This window comes from Panthera tigris, chromosome D3 (genome assembly GCF_018350195.1).
Source record: "Panthera tigris isolate Pti1 chromosome D3, P.tigris_Pti1_mat1.1, whole genome shotgun sequence".
In the NCBI taxonomy this organism is placed as follows: domain Eukaryota; kingdom Metazoa; phylum Chordata; class Mammalia; order Carnivora; family Felidae; genus Panthera; species Panthera tigris.
Window position 1 is genome coordinate 11,792,718 of NC_056671.1, and position 17,784 is coordinate 11,810,501.

At 49.5% G+C, this 17,784-nt stretch overlaps 2 long non-coding RNA genes across 5 annotated transcripts in view; one reads left to right on the forward strand and one right to left on the reverse strand.

The window, feature by feature from the left end:
* Nucleotides 1–5,359: 5,359 nt before the first annotated feature.
* On the reverse strand, nucleotides 5,360–16,602 carry LOC122232530. Of its 2 annotated transcripts, none has more exons than XR_006209868.1 (3): nucleotides 16,228–16,602; nucleotides 6,370–6,474; nucleotides 5,360–5,655 (listed from the first exon to the last, which is right to left on the reverse strand). It is a non-coding gene; the product is annotated as an uncharacterized LOC122232530 (long non-coding RNA). The 2 variants fall into 2 exon arrangements; XR_006209869.1 differs by having other exon boundaries at nucleotides 16,432–16,585.
* A 92-nt stretch (nucleotides 16,603–16,694) lies between these two features.
* LOC107179397 overlaps nucleotides 16,695–17,784 on the forward strand; it is a 243,158-nt gene continuing 242,068 nt past the window's right edge. For 2 of the 3 annotated variants that reach the window (XR_006209865.1, XR_006209866.1), the window contains exon 1: nucleotides 16,696–16,976. This is a non-coding gene — a long non-coding RNA (uncharacterized LOC107179397). Of the gene's footprint in view, nucleotides 17,010–17,784 lie in introns of all 3 variants that reach the window. The other variant, XR_006209867.1, reaches the window with a different exon arrangement.

Sequence of the window (17,784 nt, forward strand, 5' to 3'; positions counted from 1 at the left end):
TTTTTTTAAATGTGTCTTCATTATTTTTGGAAAGAGAGAGAGAGCGCGAGCAGGGGAGGGGCAGAGAGAGAGGGAGACACAGAATCCGAAGCAGGCTCCAGGCTCTGAGCTGTCAGCGCAGAGCCCGACGCGGGGCCCGAACTCACGGACTGTGAGATCCTGACCTGAGCCGAAGTCGGTCGCTTAACGGACTGAGCCACCCAGGTGCCCTCCCCCCCTGCCCCGGGCCTCAGTGTCTTGACCTGTAAGTCAAGTCTGGGACAATAGCACCGAACCTTCAGGGTTGTGACTCCCGACGGGACCTTAGACACCATCCCGGGGAAGTGCTGGGCTCTTAGGAGGTATCTACTCCTGCTGGTCCAGAGGAGTCTGAATGCTGGACGGGGGCTGGAGCTATTTGGGGTTACGACCATGAGACTTTCTTCAGGGTGCGGTGGAGGGCACTTTTATGAGCAGTCCTCCGGGTGAAGGCCCAGCAAGCTGCTAATCTGAGGCTAATGATAGTGCTGATTAATCACAGCTTGGCTTTGTAGGCCCCCTTTCATGCAGAGGGCTCCCCAGGTCTTCTGCAGCCACTGGCTGTGGCCGGTTCTAGCTTTCATCCCGGCATCAGGCAGAGCTTAATAATTATGATCTCTGCCCCCGGCTGCACCCCAGCCCCAAGTTCAGTGACTGCATTGTTAACCTTGATATCTTCCGCCCTGGGGGGATGAATGAGGGCATCAGAGGAGCCCTGGGACGCGCCCCAGGCTCTGCTGCCAGCCGGTCCCAGAGTCTGGCCCCCAAATCAGCTCCTTCCAATGCCCAGCCTGCTACTCTGTGTTGTAGGCGCTCCCGTGGGAGGCGGAGAAGAGGCAGCTAATGGTGCTTTTTGTACACGCGTGATTTTATATGTAAGCGTCATTACTGGGGTTGTTTTTGGTTTGCTCTATTGTTTTTTATTTTAAACAATTTCTACAGTTTATTCATTTTGAGAGAGACAGAGAGAGCGAGCGGGGGAGGGGCAGAGGGAGAGGGAGAGAGAGAATCCCAAGCAGGCTCTGCACTGCCAGCCCAGCACGGGGCTCGAACTCACGAAATGTGACATCACGACGCGAGCCGAAACCAAGAGTCTGAGCCACCCAGACGCCCCTGTTTTTGTTCTTTTTTTTTTTTTTTTGAGATTGATACAGCTTATTTAATTGCTTACCTATTGATTCACCTTCTTCCCTCTAGTAGATTTAAAATTCTGTGAGCTTGGGGACCTCATTACTCTTATTCTCTGTATTTCTGACCCCTGGAAGTGTCACCGGCACACAGCAGGTATTTAGTGAGCCCCCAGATTCATGAGGGAATGAATGCAATATAGACGTTCCTATGGGCCAAGCCATTGACAATGGGGAGCCTGAAGGGAGGAGAAAGCATCTCAAATAGGGTTTGAATGTGGACGGAGTGCAGCAGATGGGAGAAGTCTGAGCATTGGGCAGGAGGGGACAAGCACTGGGAGGTGTGGCTTGAAATCTGTGTTAGGTCCAGATTCTTCAGTGGGGAGCTTGGAGTTTGCTTTGGAGGGAACACAGAACGGCATCGCCAGATCTGAATTCCAGCCACACCTCTTGGGCTTGGGTGGTGTTGATCACTTGGGGCCCACCGCAGTGGCCCAGGAGAGAGGTGCCGAGGCTCTGAGCCCAAGGCACTGGCCTTGAGAAAGGGGTTGTCTCCAAACTCTGTAAAATTCTAATCATCCCATGCACATGGGGGTCCATGCTTGTGTGACCTCAGTAGCCACTGGCTTGCAACCATTTCTTTTTCCCTTCTCTGTGGGATTGGAAACAATGGTTGGTGACTTTTCCAAATTCCATGGTCTTTCAGGGGAAAAAAAAAAAAAATATATATATATATGCACTTGTCAGGCATTTAGTCTATAAGCACTGAGTGAAAAATAAAAGATACCCTTCTTTATCTTTCATTTCTTGGAGCCGAGCTCCAAGGCCATTGGGCAATGGCCAATGTGGTGGAAAGAGATGGGATTCTGGTATTCTAGCTCTCTCTCTGTTTGATGTATGAAGGTTCCCATCCCCTCCCTGGGTCTCAGTTTGTCCATCCATAAAGTGAGGGGATTGGGCCACCACTCATTTTCTGAAGTGTATTCTATGGACTGGTTCTTCTGATAGATACTCCATAAAAAGAAAGGAGAAGGGTTGGTGATCCGTGTTGGGGACACAGCGCATTTGCTCTTTCCCCACTGAAGTTTGTGAAAGATCATCGGTGTATGAAAAGCTCCCAGATCTGAATCCTATAGCCAAGGAACCCTGTTGAATTTTGTTGAAGTCACCGTTCTTTAGCAGTGGGACAGTCAGACCTCAGCACTGACAGAACTCTAAAATCCTACAGGGCTCTGGTTTTGAGATGCTCTGGTCGTGTCTAGAATGTTCTATCAGTTCAAATAAGCTGAGATTCCGTGAGCAGTTGGCCTGAACTCCTGTTGGTTCTCTGTTGCCTGAGTTTTACAGAACGAACAGAGTGGCCTTAAGGATCTGTCTGTCCCCAAACTACAAGAATTCACCACTAACCACGATGACCATCTACGGCCAAGGAGGGAGGTGAGGGTTACCTCACATATCTCCATTCCAGAATCTCTTGGTTTCTCTCTTGATATTTCAAATATGAGTGTCTTTATCAACCCAAGTCTGTTCGGGATAAAAATAAATGAGAGATCGTATTCTGATAATGAAGTTTTCTCTAATAGGGCTCCACCCCATCCATAGTATTCCCATATTCTCCCAACATCTGATAACAACTTTCCTTTCACAGATCACTAAGGATGGGGACTGTTACATGAAAAATGATTCCATAGTGAATAAATTTGGAATTAAAAAAATCTAGCAGGTTTTGTTTTTTTCCTACAGACCTTTTCAGAGCCTTTAGTGTACCAATGTTTAATATGAATCTCTACAAAGGGACGTGTCAAGGATGCAAAGTTGACCATGCAGCCTTTCGTCCCTTAACAGAGTATCAGAAGGTGCTGGTTAAATGGATGTCCATTTTTGGAAACTCTGCCTTCCCAGGATTATTTAGATCTCTAATGCTGATTTCTTGTGTCTTTACTCTTCCTCGTCTACCAGTAAGAAACTCTGCTGAGGGCAGGGACCAGCCTTATAGTCTCGTATCTTCTTCCGGAGCTATTTGTTCACAAAATCACTCATTAAGGGTGCTTTTGGGGGGTCTGTGTTCAGGACTAGTTATTTCTTCACTGCATTGTGCATTTCTTATTTGTTTTGTTTTGTTTTTTTGCTATTCCACATCTAAAGGTATTTTTTTTTAAATTTTTTTTTTAACGTTTATTTATTTTTGAGACAGAGAGACACAGAGCATGAACGGGGGAGGGGCAGAGAGAGAGGGAGACACAGAATGGGAAGCAGGCTCCAGGCTCTGAGCCATCAGCCCAGAGCCTGATGCGGGGCTTGAACTCACGGACCGCGAGATCGTGACCTGAGCTGAAGTCAGACACCCAACCGACTGAGCCACCCAGGCGCCCCTCTAAAGGTATTTTTTATTTGGGAGAAGTCCCAAAATAGGAGGGATGTAGTCCCCATCTCTGTCTACGTAAGTCAAAGGGGACAGATTCCTTCTCGCCATCCCCCAGAAGCTAGGGGGGATGACTGTCAAGTGATGACTGTCGTGTTCATTAGACGTTCCTGCCCAGGACAGAATTTTGGAACAGCATTGACCCTGCTTCGCGTTGACTCCAGGGGCGATGGCACCGCTGGTGATGGTGAGAGCTGGAACATTCTGACTTGGCTATTGCTGTGCTGAAGCATTGTTTGGGGTTTTAGCCTGCCAGCCTCCCTTGTGTCTTACCCACTATCCCTGCAGATCCTACGAGCGATCCAGCATTCCAAACATATATTTTCTGCTTCAGTTGGAGTTAGTTGCTTGGAACCAAGACTACTGACCATCCTGTCAAATCCATGCATCCATCCACGTATCCATCCATCCATTCAGAACATCTACCCATCCATCACTGACCCGGCCATCCTTCTAACATAACACCGAGCTAGGCACTAAACATATGCAAAGCAGCAGGAAACGGCAAAAACAGATGCTGTCGTTAAGTCTGGGAATCTGAGCGGAGTTTCACAAAGGAACAATGAATGGAAGTGTGCGCCGGGTTTAGGAAAAGGAGGCCTTGGCCTGAGGGATGAGGGGAGGGAGTGGTTTTCAGGATCCGAAGATTATGTGGTGAGGCCTCCTGATAGCAGCTGTGGGCTTAGGTAGAGGGACACAGTCAACCTAAGGCGACCTGGCAGGAAGGAGACAGGAGGATAAATACCTCGTCAGCACACTCCTCCCTCCCTCTGATCTCCTGCCAGCGCAAGAGAAGATAGTGAGTTAGCTTGTGCAGGTCAGCTTCTCAGTTGCAGAGCAGGTTGGAGAAGGGTGGAGAGTGCATCTGGAGGGCCAAACAGAAGACCCCAAGTGCATCAGTGTGAGGAGGTTCGTGTCATTTCTCTGTTCAAATCTTTCTTGTACAGTATCCCAGACATTTATTTTCTGCCTCTGTTAGTGTCAGTTGTTTGCAACCAAGAATCTTGACTTCTGTGGCAAACCCATCCATCCATCCATCCATCCATCCATCCATGCATCCATCCACCCATGCATCCATCCACCCATGCATCCATCCACCCATGCATCCATCCACCCATGCATCCATCCACCCATGCACCCACCCATCCATCCCATCCATCCCATCCATCCCATCCATCCCATCCATTCATCCATCCATCCATCCATCCACCCATCCATCCACCCATCCGTCCCATCCATCCATCCATCCATCCACCCACCCACCCATCTATCCAAACATCCATCCATCTCCAGTGGATTTATACAACACTCACATAAAAGCCAAAGTATTCATGACCCATCAAGCCTTCCATGACTCGCCCCCCGCCGCCACTCCCTCCCCCCCAACCCCAGCCGCCCCACACTGCCCGCTTGTCTTCATCTCCCTTTCTCTTCTCAGTTTTCTCCATCCCAGCCACACTGGCCTCCATGCTGCGCTCTAGATAAACTCCTGCCCCAGGACCTTTATGCATGATGTTCCCTCTCCCTGGAATACTCTACCCTTACACGTCCACTTGGTCCCTCCCTCCCTCCAACTTTTTACTCAGATGTCATCCTCCTTGTCCTCTGTTCATCAGATGGTGACTTCTGTCTACCACTGTCACTTACTTTCCTCCTTGGTACTTTACACTGTCTCACCTTCTCTAGATAATGCTTGTCCATCTTGTTTAGTGTATATACTGTCCTCACCCCGCCAACTGGACCCTCCAGCGGAATAGAAATTCTAGAATGAAGGGTTTTTTGCTGTCTTGTTTATTGGTGTATTCTTAGTGCTCCAGAGAATCCCAGCATACAGAAGGTGTTGGATACACATTTGTTGAACAGATAAATGAACATACGGGAGCGGCTCTGTGAGAGTTTCTGACCCATTCTCGGAGGGGAATTCAGCCCAGCTGCGAGTTTGTGCAAACTCATTTTATCCCTACTGTTGCACAGGCCAGGACGCACGTAAGAGTTAATATGCTGCTTGTGCCCTCAGGAAATGTCCTGAACGTTCCATGCAAGCCGTGGACTTGGCTCTCGGTGACTTCTTGTCCTGCTTAGGAAAACCTGAGGGCAAGGGAGGGAAAAAATGAACACTTTACACATTTCATCTTCAAAGCACTTACTAAACGCTCAAGTAATTAATTCCCCTGGCTCTCTGGGAAGTGGATTTTATTGTCTCTGTTCTGGCAATAGAGGCATGGGTGTGCTGAGAAGTTCCATCATTTCCCCAGGACCACAGAGTGAGCCACGGGTGGTGCCAGAACAGCATTGACACGCTTGGAGTTTCTGGCCGGGAGGCCTCCTACTTCCCCTGCTGGCGGGCAGGGCAGTGGACTCAGATGGGAGGTGGCGGTGTGGACAGTCTTAGGGGATGACTTTCTTCCCCTTTCAGAGGACTTTGGGAACTGGGCACTTGGGGGCTGCAAAATCACCGGGGCCCCCTGGGCCCCTCTTTCTTCCAATGTTTCAGGTCCAAGCTGAGGCTTAAGTGTAAACTGAAAAAAAAAAAAAATCTGAGGACGTGAACTCTTTCCCAGTGCAGGCTGGGGCAAAATAGATACGTCAAGACTGCCTTTGGTTATGCCCGGCTAATCTGAGTCTGACCACGGTCCTAACTCCTCTGCTCCAGGCTTTGGCTTGATCCCTTCTCCAGCAACACGATCCCGCCTGATTTTCCATATGGTCGGTTTCCTACTCTCTTGGAGAAAGGCCAGCGGAGAGGATAGCTACTTGATATTAACGATATTGATGGGTGCTCCAGGGAATTAACATTCTTACCGGCTAATTATCTCCGTGCCAATATTTTCCTGTAGGCTTTGGACCGAAAGTCGGAAGACCTGTGTGTTCGCTTCTGCTACTAAGCTGCCACGGATCAGGTTGGGTCTTGGTTTTCCCATGTGTTGAATAAAGATAATAAGAACAGCATATATAAACACTTACCGGGTATTAGACAATGCTCTATGTGCCTTAAATATAGTGTCTTATTTGAACCTCACAACTCAGGAAGTGTTTTGCTTCCGGTTTTGCAGGTGAGGAAACTGAGGCATAGAGAGGTTAAACGATTAATCTGAGACCCAGGGCTGGAAGGGGTCAGAGGTGGCAGAATCTAGGGGGTGTGGCCCCCGAGTCTGGGCTTATAACCACTAGAGCGGTTTGAACCAGGCACAGGAACCGACTTCAGTGCCAAAGGCAAGTCCAGCGTAGTTTGTATTGAAATTACCCTTCCTCCAAAAACACGATAAAAGCTGGACAGAAAACCATGAAACAGCTACGTATAGAAACTGGAATGCACCAGCACAGATTGAATTTGGGACCTGAAAAAAAATCTCTGAAATATTAATTGCACATATGGTTCTTTTTAAAAAAAAATGTTTATTTATTTTGAGAGAGAGAGAGAGGGAGAGAGAGAGGGAGGGCTTGTGCACACAAGCCGAAGAGGGGCAGAGAGAGGGGGAGAGAATCCTAAGCAGGCTCCACGCTGTCAGCTCAGGGTCTGATGTGGAGCTCGAACCCACGAACTGTGAGATCGTGACCTGGGCCGAAATCGAGAGTTGGATGCTTAACCGATGGAGCCAGCCAGGCGCCCCTGCATAAATGGTTTTAATAGCTGATTAGACTTAGCAGAAGAGAAGATTAGTAAACTGAACAAAAGCTCAGTAGAAAATAAATACGCGGGATTGGAGCAGAGAAAAATAGCGGTGAATAGCACAGAGAAGGGCGTAAGATTCATAAGGACACAGTGGAGAGGTCTAAGATACGTACCATTGGACTTGTAGAAGAGAGAAGAGACAGAATGGGACAGAAGCAACCTTTGAAGAACTGTGTTTTCCAAAGCTGAGGACAGTAAGCCCATTTGAGAAGCTCTGGGAAACCAAAGCGCATGAAACACAAGAAACCGCATTAGCACGCCATAGTGAAACTTCTCACGACCAAAGACAACGAGAATATCATAAAAGCCGTCAGGAAATAAGAGACATTACCTTCAAAGGGACAACAGCGAGCCTCGTGGCCGACTTTTCAAGAACACGAAAGCCAGCTGTGATCAAATGTTAGGGGGGATTCTCACCTGGGTTGGGAAAGATGCCAGGCTCAGACTGAACTCATCTGAGACGCCCTTGGTGGTAGATTAGTAATGTCTGCCACGTGCATGGAAGGAAGGCGTGACAGCAGCCATGCCACCTGCTGGCTTTGGCTTCGACGTCTGCCGCGATTTCCTCCCCTGGGTAATCGCAGAATGCCTCCTCCTTCCGAACCACTTTTCGGGTACAGGGAAGGAATCAATCCAGAGACTTAAAGAAGATTCCAGCCACTCAGTTGTAAACCCGAGTAGCAGAGTTTTGGCTATAGGAAGGTTTCATTTCATATCCTAGTGAATTCTGTGTGACCTTGAGCATGTCCCTTTACCTCCCAGAGCATCAGTTTCTTCAATTTTAAGGTCGTTTCAGTAATGGTACTTAATTCACAATGACATTGGAGTTTTCAAGGAATGAATGCATGGAAAACATCAGACATAGAGTCTGAAACACAATAGGTCCTCAAAACCAGTAGGTGCTCCTATCTTCTGCACAGGGGCCGTGGGTCCCTGGCTGGCTGCTGAGTTCCTGCTCCTACAAGGGACACTTTTTCCTTGTCAAGCGCCTCCGTCGTTGAAGGAAACATGTCGGGTGGTGGGGACCGCGAAACCCATACAGTTCTTGAAATGCATGGTTCTTAGCATCGAATGGGCTTTGAGAACAGCTGAATGAGGCATCGGAGTGACTGTTTTTCCTTTGACTCTTGGGGTTTTAAAGAGCCAGTGGCACCTCTTGGGGAAGAGACATTCACAGGGACTGCGTTTTCCTTCGGTGAATTCAGATGTCCTCCTCTGGGACACGTTCAGCAGTAGCCACCAGTGTCCCAGACTTCTTCCATCGAGGAGGCCAGGGTCTGAGGATCCAGAAGGATTCTTCATGCCTGAGACCCATTTGGGTTATCACCCAAGGGGATTGCAGTCCATTCCTATCCCCAGCTCTGCCACCCCCACCCCCACTGCTTATGGGGCCTTATCCAGTATCCCCTTCCCCCTTACAGGTGTAGTATTGACCAAAGAGAGTGAAGGAGGACATTCCAGTTTCCCAAAGGGCCTGGAAAGCTTGTTGGCAAACGGGGAGTTTTGCGATGTCCTCAGAGTGGGATGACAAAATGCCCCAACGCGTGGTTAACTTAGAGAAAGCGTCGTCGTATGGGGAAGCGAGAGGGGGCTTTGGGTCGAATCCCGGCCCTGCTCCTGGCCGAGGGGGCTTTGCCGGTTCCCCCCCGTCAATGAAAATGGGTTAATATTGCAGCAACATTGTGAGTCAGAACAAAGACGCGTCTCGAGCGCTTAGCCCAGTGCAGGGCCATATTTTTGTTATTAGTCAGCGTTGCATGTTCAGGGGATCTGGAAATCCCTGCCTCGGGAAGGCCTCCCCCCGCCCCCGCCGCCCCCATGAGCTCTTACCCAAAACACGCATTCATCCCCAGCCGTGTAGGGACTTGATGTAAACCCACCCACTTTCCTGTGAACAGAAAACGCTAACAGAATTTTGGCCCCGAGAGCCGGTTCCGCAAAAGTAGTAAAATTGTTGTGGTTAAGCCCCTAGAACTGTTTGGGAGGCCTGAGAGGTCTTTGGGGGAGCCAATGGGAGTGGCTGGGCCGACCTCAGAATGGGGCAGCGGGAAAGCTGTGCTGGCATTTTGCACTGTCCGGCTGCACCCGGCTGGGCTCCGCTTCTGGGGGACCAGGAAGTCAGGGAGGACGGTTCCTCGACTCTGCCGGGGCTGGGGTCGGCATCTGGGTTTACAGGTGTGCCACAAACCGGGGTGTGGCAGAGTTGGCTGGGCGTCTGACAAAAATCTGTGACCTCTCGCCGTTCCCTTAGCAAGGATATGTCAGTTGGAGGTGACTGCACAGGCAGGGACAGTTGTCCGGGGCTCCCCGCAGCCTGGTAGGGCCATGTGACTGATCCTGCCCGTGCAACATGAGTGTGTCCCTCCTGGGCCGGGGATTTTAAAAAGCAGTGGGATTCTTTGACGTTCTCTTTCCCCTTTGGCCATCGGCTGCCGAGGACCTTGAGGTCCCCAGGGGAGGGGGAGGTGACCCACAAGATGTAACCTGTCTGGGTCTCTGAGTCATCATGGCGGGGAATACCCCCGGACCTACATAAAAAATAAATTTCCGGGGCGCCTGGGTGGCTCCCTCGGTTAAGCGTCCGACTTCAGCTCAGGTCACCATCTCACGGTTCGCGGGTTCGAGCCCCGCGTCGGGCTGTGTGCCGACAGCTCGGAGCCTGGAGCCCGCTTCCGATTCTGTGTCTCCCCCTCTCTGCCCCTCTCCCACTCGCGCTCCATCTCTCGCTCTCTCTCAAAAATAAATAAACATTAGAAAAAAGCAATAAAAAAGAAATTTCCGTTGGGTCGAGCCACTAGAAAGTTTTGCTGTATTTGTTACAGCAGCTCGTGTTGCCCTGATACACCATGTTAGGTATCCTTAAATTCAACAGATACCTAACCCTCCTGCTCACGGTGACCCGGGGCTTCTGGGATGGCAGCTCCAGTGCCCTCTCCCCCACCCCCCTACTCCATCGGCTGTATCTTGTCTCTCTACATTTGGACGAGTGAAAATACCAACCGCACCAGCTGTTGGTGAAGATGTGGAGGACCTGGAACTTTCCTACGCTGCCGTAAGGAAAGTAAAACGGTACAACCTCTTTGCAAAGCCAGCTGGCAGTTTCTGAAGCATACACCTGCATTAGGACCCGGTCACTCTGCTCCTAGGATCTACCCAAGAGAGACAAAGGCATGTGTGCGCACAGAGGCTTGCACACGTGTTCACAGCAGCTTTATTACTAGTCACAAACTGGCCACGGGTCCCCCAGTATTCCCCAAAGCCCCGCTACATGTCCTGCCCGCAGTTTCCACGAGATGTCCGAGAATACCCCTGTCTTTAGGCTGCACTCTGCATTGAATCCTGTAGAAAAAGTCCCGAATCTTCTGGCCTCTCTCCATGTCCATCTTGGCTTCTCGTCGAAGCCACCGACATTTCCCGAAGACGGTGACCACGGCCTCCTCTCCGGTCTCCATGCCTTCCGTTCCCCGCCTCCCCCACCCCCGCCATTCCTTTCTCAACACAGCGGCCAGAGAAGTTTCTTTCAAAACAGATCCAATCGTGTACTTTCAACTGCTTTCCCGTCAACTTAACGTAAAATCCCAAGTCCTTGACGTGAACCTCAGGGCGCAGGGTAATCTGACCGTTGACTCCATGGCTCCTTCCACTCTTTCCTCGACCACTGGTTTCAGCCACACTTGTCTCCTCGCTTTTTCTCAAATATGCCAGACTCCTCCCTTCCTTCAGGAAACCATGCCCTTGCCATTCTCTTTCCTTCTAACACGGTTCCCTCCGCCTTTCCAAGTAGCTTCTTAATGGCCTCTGCTCAGATGTCACCCACCCAGAGAGGTCATCTCTGGACACCCCCATGAAATAACCTTCTATCCACATCTTGTTTCTCTGCTTTGCAGAGGAGTGAGGGCCTTGGCTTCTTACTCACTGCCAACTGGAGGCCACTCCCAGTTCCTAGAAATTCCTAGAGACTGTCCACATGGCTGCCTTTACTTCATCAACTCAGCAAGAAAGGTCTTTAGAGAGAGTGGCCGGCAAGATGGAACCTTACATAAAGTCACAGAAATGACATTCCACCACAGCCGCCATATTGTATTGGGTAGAAACAGGTCATAAGTCCTACTGACCCTAAAGGCAAGATGGGGATTCCACAAAGCTGTGAATACCGGGCGGCCAGAATCACGGAAGGGGTAACTTAAAGTCTGTCCATCACAATGATGTTCTATATTTATTTAGTGGGTGGTTTATCCTCTGCCTCCGTCACTAGAACATAACCTTAACCTGTACAGATTAAGAGTACAGAAGAGTACAGAACCTTAATCTGTCTTGCTTGTGACTATGTCCCCAGCACCTGGAACAATCCTTGGCACACAGTAGGTGCTTATAGTATATTTCTTGAATGAATAAAATAAACTTGTTATTATTATTTATTCAATTATTTTTTACATTCACATCCAAGTTAGTCAGCATGTAGTGCAACAATGATTTCAGGAGTAGATTCCTTAGTGTCCCTTCCCCATTTAGCCCATCCCCCCTCCCACAACCCCTCTAGCAACCCTCTGTTTGTTCTCTGTATTTAAGAGTCTTTTTAAAAAAAAATTTTTTTTTAACATTTTTTATTTATTTTTGGGACAGAGAGAGACAGAGCATGAACGGGGGAGGGGCAGAGAGAGAGGGAGACACAGAATCGGAAGCAGGCTCCAGGCTCTGAGCCATCAGCCCAGAGCCCGACGCGGGGCTCGAACTCACGGACCGCGAGATCGTGACCTGAGCCGAAGTCGGCCGCTTAACCGACTGAGCCACCCAGGCGCCCCTAAGAGTCTTTTATGTTTTGTCCCCCTCCCTGTTTTCATATTATTTTTGCTTCCCTTCCCTTATGTTCGTCTGTTTTGTATCTTAAAGCCCTCCTATGAGTGACGTCATACGATATTTCTTTCTCTGACCGACTAATTTCACTTAGCATAATAGCCTCCAGTTCCATCCACGTAGTTGCCAATGGCACGATTTCATTCTTTTCCATTGCCGAGTGATACTCCATTGTGTATAGATACCATATCTTCTCTATCCATTCATCCATCGATGGACATTCGGGCTCTTTCCATACTTTGGCTATTGTCGATAGGGCTGCTATAAACATGGGGGTGCATGTGTCCCTTTGAAGCAGCACACCTGTATCCTGTGGATAAATGCCTACTAGTGCAATTGCTGGGTCGTAGGCTAGTTCTATAAAATAAACTTCTTTTCATTGAGCTATTTTCGTGAAGTTTCGTTCCTTGAAACAAACAAAATGCCACGTTGAGATGTATTGCTTTGGGGTTTAAAATGTGATATCAGCAAAAAGTGGTTTGTAAACTGTAAAACATCCTGTAAGGGCTAAGCAGTCTTCTCTTTATGGTCTGACCAGTTTATCTCCTTGGAAAATAATTTTTTAAATGTTTACCTACTTTTGAGAGAGAGAGAGCGCGCGAGAGAGCACACGAGCTGGGGAAGGGCAGAGGGAGGGGGGACAGGATCCGAAGCAGGCTCTGTGCTGACAGTAGACAGCCCGAGGCAGAGCTCCAGTGCAGGAACTGTGAGATCGTGACCTGAGCCGAAGTCGGACACTTAACGGACTGAGCCACCCAGGCGCCCAGAAAATATAAATATTTTTTTCAATTAGTGTTGTCTAGCAATTATGTCTCATTGTGTCCCTTCTTGGGCACTTGGGATGGATTCCCGGTCTCTTTTAAAAAAAAATTTTTTTTAACGTTTATTTATTTTTGAAGGAGAGAGACAGAGTGTGACTGGGGGAGGGGCAGAGAGAGAGGGAGACAGAGAATCCGAAACAGGCTCCAGGCTCTGAGCCGTCAGCACAGAGCCCGACGCGGGGCTTGAACTCACGAACCGCGAGATCATGACCTGAGCCGAAGTCGGACGCTCAACGGACTGAGACACCCAGGTGCCCCTGGAGTCCTGGTCTCTTAAAGTGGCCATGGACGCGCATTGGCCACTGGAAAGCAAGTGGCTGTGATCCCCATCACTGATGGATGGAAGCTCTGAGAGCTGGTGTGCAAGATGACATTCGTCATGGGGACCCGCGATGTGTTTGGCAGTGGCCTCTACTTTCCCACTTCCTGTCTCAGCTTGGGTCCCTGACTGTGGATGATGCCAGGCAGAGTTCCCAGCTGAGTCCCAGAGAGAACACAGGTAACGCGTGAAACAAACCACCGATGATTTAATCCACGGGGATCCGGGGGCTGTCTCTTACTGCTTCATAACCTGGCCCATCATGACGGAAGCAGTACCCAGCCTTCCTCAGACAATCAGCTCCTTCCCGCTTCTCAGCCTAGAAAGACACCAAGGAACACGGGAGAAGTGATTTGATTAAAAAATCCACGTCTGGCCTTGGGACCGTGAGTTTGCTTTGTTCAAGGTTTCTTAACAGATGTGTCGGTTACGTGGCCTCACTGTGCAGCGGTTTTATTATTCTGAAGAATGACTTCCCATCCCTCTGCTCCTACCACCTTCCCAAAGTCAATTTTGGGCATCGTCACGATGATCGTATTCACCCTCTCGCCTCCGACTGCTTGCGTTTGCCAAGCAGGTCCCTTGAATTGCAATGCTTAATGCGGTTCTAAGGGACACTTTGCACCCACCTAAGCTGAATTCTCAGGCATCACTCCGTATTTTAAGACCATCCCCGACATCTCCTTCCTTAGTTTTCAGCGAGAGCTGCAGTTGTCCAACAAACGGAACACAGAATGCCGTTTTCCAAGAAACGCGGCTTGGGATAAGGCAACCTCAAAGTCGTCCGAAAACTCGTCCTGGCGGCCGACTTGGGGACAAGAAGGACCCTTTCTCACTGTGGCCTTTGTGATGAACACACCAGATTCATAAATTCGCATATGTGTTATCCACACATCCATTTCATATCAATAGCAAATGCTTTCCAGATGTGTGTTAGAGGTGCTAGGCGTTGCGTTGCTGGCTTCGTATTTTCTCCGAGGTCTCTGCCTGGCCTGGCACCCGGCCTGTTGTTTTTACATCAAAAAGATGGGTCGTACCTGCTTAATAAGCCGGAGGAATTCACAGCAACCTGAAGGAGCTAAAGGAATGTGGTTTTCTGATCCGTTTAGAGAGATGTGGCTGGGTCCCCAGGGTTCTCAGGTTCAGCTGCCCCAGCCTACAATGTCATTCATTGTCTTCTGGGCCGTGTGCGCAGTGATTCGGGTTTCTGCACCCCCTTCTCTGAAGCCTTGTGTGCACAGCCCCGGAGCTCACCCGGAGTTGAGTTGACCACTAAGCTTTTTCTCTGTTGGCTTTCCGTTCTTCTGCCCTTCCTGCAAATGTTCTCTGTGGTGGCCTTTGTAGGGGCACAGAGAAGCGAGCCCCAGGTTTGAGTCGTTCTTAGGGTAGTCCAAATCCTCCCCACGTTTAAGAACCTTTTGCCTTTCGCTTGTGGGGGTGGTGGAGAGTTCTGGAACATGAGCTTTGAAGTCAGAATCCCGGTGTGCCCGTTTACGAGGCTGTGTGACCTTGGGCAGGCCTCTTGACCTCTCTGAGCCTCCGATGGCTTATCTGGATACTCTAGATCTTAACACTTCATATCGCTTGGGTTATTGTGAAGCAGAAATGAGCTAATGCACGCAAAGCTCTTGGCACAGAGTCTGGAGTATAGCAAACCCTTAATCGCTGGTAGCTAATATCATTATCATTATTGCTACTACTGTAAAAAAAATTTAACGTGAGCCTGGACCCACACTGATTTTCCCATGGTGGAATGCCTTCTGGAAGTCCTCCCGGGCCCCACCTTAAAGTTTCTCATGAAATGTCCCACTGGGCACAACCCACAGAGCTCTGGAAGCAAACATTATGGCCTCATGTTCTGGACTCAACCTCGAGGACTTTGGACTCTAGGTCATTGTGTTTTCTTTCCTTTTCAGAAAGAGCCATGCTGAGTAGGGTGTAGACCCAGATCAGAGATTTAGAGTGAAGTCCTGGGCTTTGGAGCCAAGGCTGGCTCAAGATTCTTCTTTGGTGTGTGCCTTCCTCTTTCCCCAAGGTGGGCTGCTGCAGGGCATGTGGTAGGCGTTCAACGCGTGTTGAATGAGTGGCTGGAGAAGGGACTTAACCAGTAGTTATCCTCGAGGAAGCAATAACACGATAATGGTAATGACTTTGATCTTGGCTATTTTCTGGGTGCTTAGATCCTCTGTGCCAGGCAGCAGGCTAGCGTATCTGAAGTTGTTCACTCACTACTCAGGGAATAGCCTGGCGGGTAAACACGCAGGAGTCCTTTTGAGAGGTAAGGGTATTAGTGATTTCGCCTTGGGACCTCATGAAGGCGAAGGGGAGAGCCTGGATTGGGGGTCAGGGAATGCGGGGACAGAGTTCTTGCATCCGCCCATCGGGTCACAGCCTGCCTGGTTCAGTTGTCCCAATGCTCACAGTCTGAGTCGGCTTCCTGTCGAAGTCCCCAGGGAGCTCCCCCACCCCCTTCCAGTTTGGGACGACACAGGCAGAAGCCTGAAGTTGGAACAGTGATGTGTCAATCCTCTCCTTCATTTTTTAATGTTTTTATTAAAGTTTTTTTTAACGTTTACTTACTTTTGAGAGAGAGAGAGAGAGAGAGAGAGCACGAGCACGAGTGGGAGAGGGACAGAGAGAGAGGGAGACAGAATCGGAAGCAGGCTCCAGGCTCCGAGCTGTCAGCACAGAGCCCGACGCGGGGCTCGAACTCATGAAACGTGAGATCGTGACCTGAGCCGAAGTCGGATGCTTAACCGACTGAGCCACCCAGGCGCCCCTACAACTCCCTATTTCTAAATGCAAAGAGAAAAAGTCTACAAGAGACACAGCCACATACTGAAGAGATAAATTTTACGCCTATCATTTTAGTTCAAAACCCTGTTACTTTTATTTTAAGTTTACTTATTATTTTTTAAATTAGAGAATAAACCAGGAAGTGTGAAAGGATATACAGCAAAGACTCCCTCGTTCCCCTGTCCAGAGGCACCCACCTCTTCTCCCAAGGAGCAACCCAGACTTTCAGTTTCTTGCGTGTCTGTCCAGAAAGGGTCAATTATCAGAGGCTTCAGTAAGGTTGGGCAGAATTTTCCTTTTAATGCATACCTGGTCTGTATCTATTGTTTGAGCTTTTGGCCACGAGCTCGGTGTAAAGAGAATGAAAGGCAATAGAAGTCATTGTGAAAGGACACCGGTACCTTCTTTCGACCCTGTCCTCTGTCCCAGCTTCAGAAGCAGACACTAAGGGACTGTTCCTCGTCCCACCAAGACAGCTGACCGTGTTCTCTGGTTCTCCAGTTGCTACAACAATTGAACCTTCAACTCCCAAGGCAGGAGCAAATCAGGGGCAGGCCTTTGATCTCTTGTCCCGTCACTCCCCTCGGTCTCCATGGCAACCACTGTGCCCCAAGGGGTGGAGAATACACCCCATTGTTCTAGCCTCCCTGCCTTCATTCCATCTTAATTACCTGTGCCCATTGGGTCCCGTGTGGTTTGATGAGTCCCTTCCCTCCTCAACCCTTTCCATTTCTTTATGTACCTACCCTCTGGGGGCACGGGACGCCTCCCGTGGCTCCCACGGGCCTGGGTCCACCTCTCGGTTATGTGAGTCACTGAGTCCTATGAACTCTGTACCGGGAGTGAGTCACTTTGCTCCTTAAAGCCTCGGATTTCTCATCTGTACGACCGGGATAAAAGTGGTCTTAGGGCCGAAAACCCGAACACCTTCAGGGCACAGCATATAGTAATTAATGAAGGCGATGTGTCTTTATGAAACGTGAGTGGCTCAGGGGCCTGGTGACTTCTCTAGATTGGGTTATGGGGGTTGACTTCTCACTGGTGATTGAACCTTTACTGTCAGTCTTGGACAATCCATCCATCCGTCATCTCTTTATTAATCACCCATCGTCTATGTATAATAGCCCCTTGCCCCCCGCCCCCCATCCACGGTTCCCGCTTCCTGCCGTTTCGAACCTGCTCGTCAGCCGTGGTCTGGAAGCCGATGAGCCTCCTTCTGACATCTGGTCAGGCCAGTAGTAGCCTAACCCTTCATCACATGCCTGTATCGTCCACTGCCCTTCATCTTGTCCCGGCTGTGTTTTGTCATCTCGCATCATCACAGGAAGGAGCACAGCACGAGAAATTGGGAGAGACCACATTCACATACTTTTATGATAGCATGTTGTTAGAATTGTTCTATGTTATTATTGTTGTTGCTAATCTCTTACTGTGTCTCATAAGTTGAATTTTATCCTAGGGGCACTTGGGGGCACTTGGGTGGCTCAGTCAGTGAAGCGTCCGATTCTTTTTTTCTTTTTTATGTTTATTTTTGAGAGAGAGAAAGAGAGAGGAAGAGTACGAGTAGGGGAGGAGCAGAGAGAGAGAGGGAGACACAGACTCGGAAGCAGGCTCCAGGCTTCGAGCTGTCATCACAGAGCCTGAGGCGGGGCTCGAACTCACGAGCTGTGAGGTCATGGCCCGAGTGGAAGTCGGACGCTTAACCGACAGAGCCACCCAGGCGCCCCATGGACGTTTCTGATTTTACCCTTTGC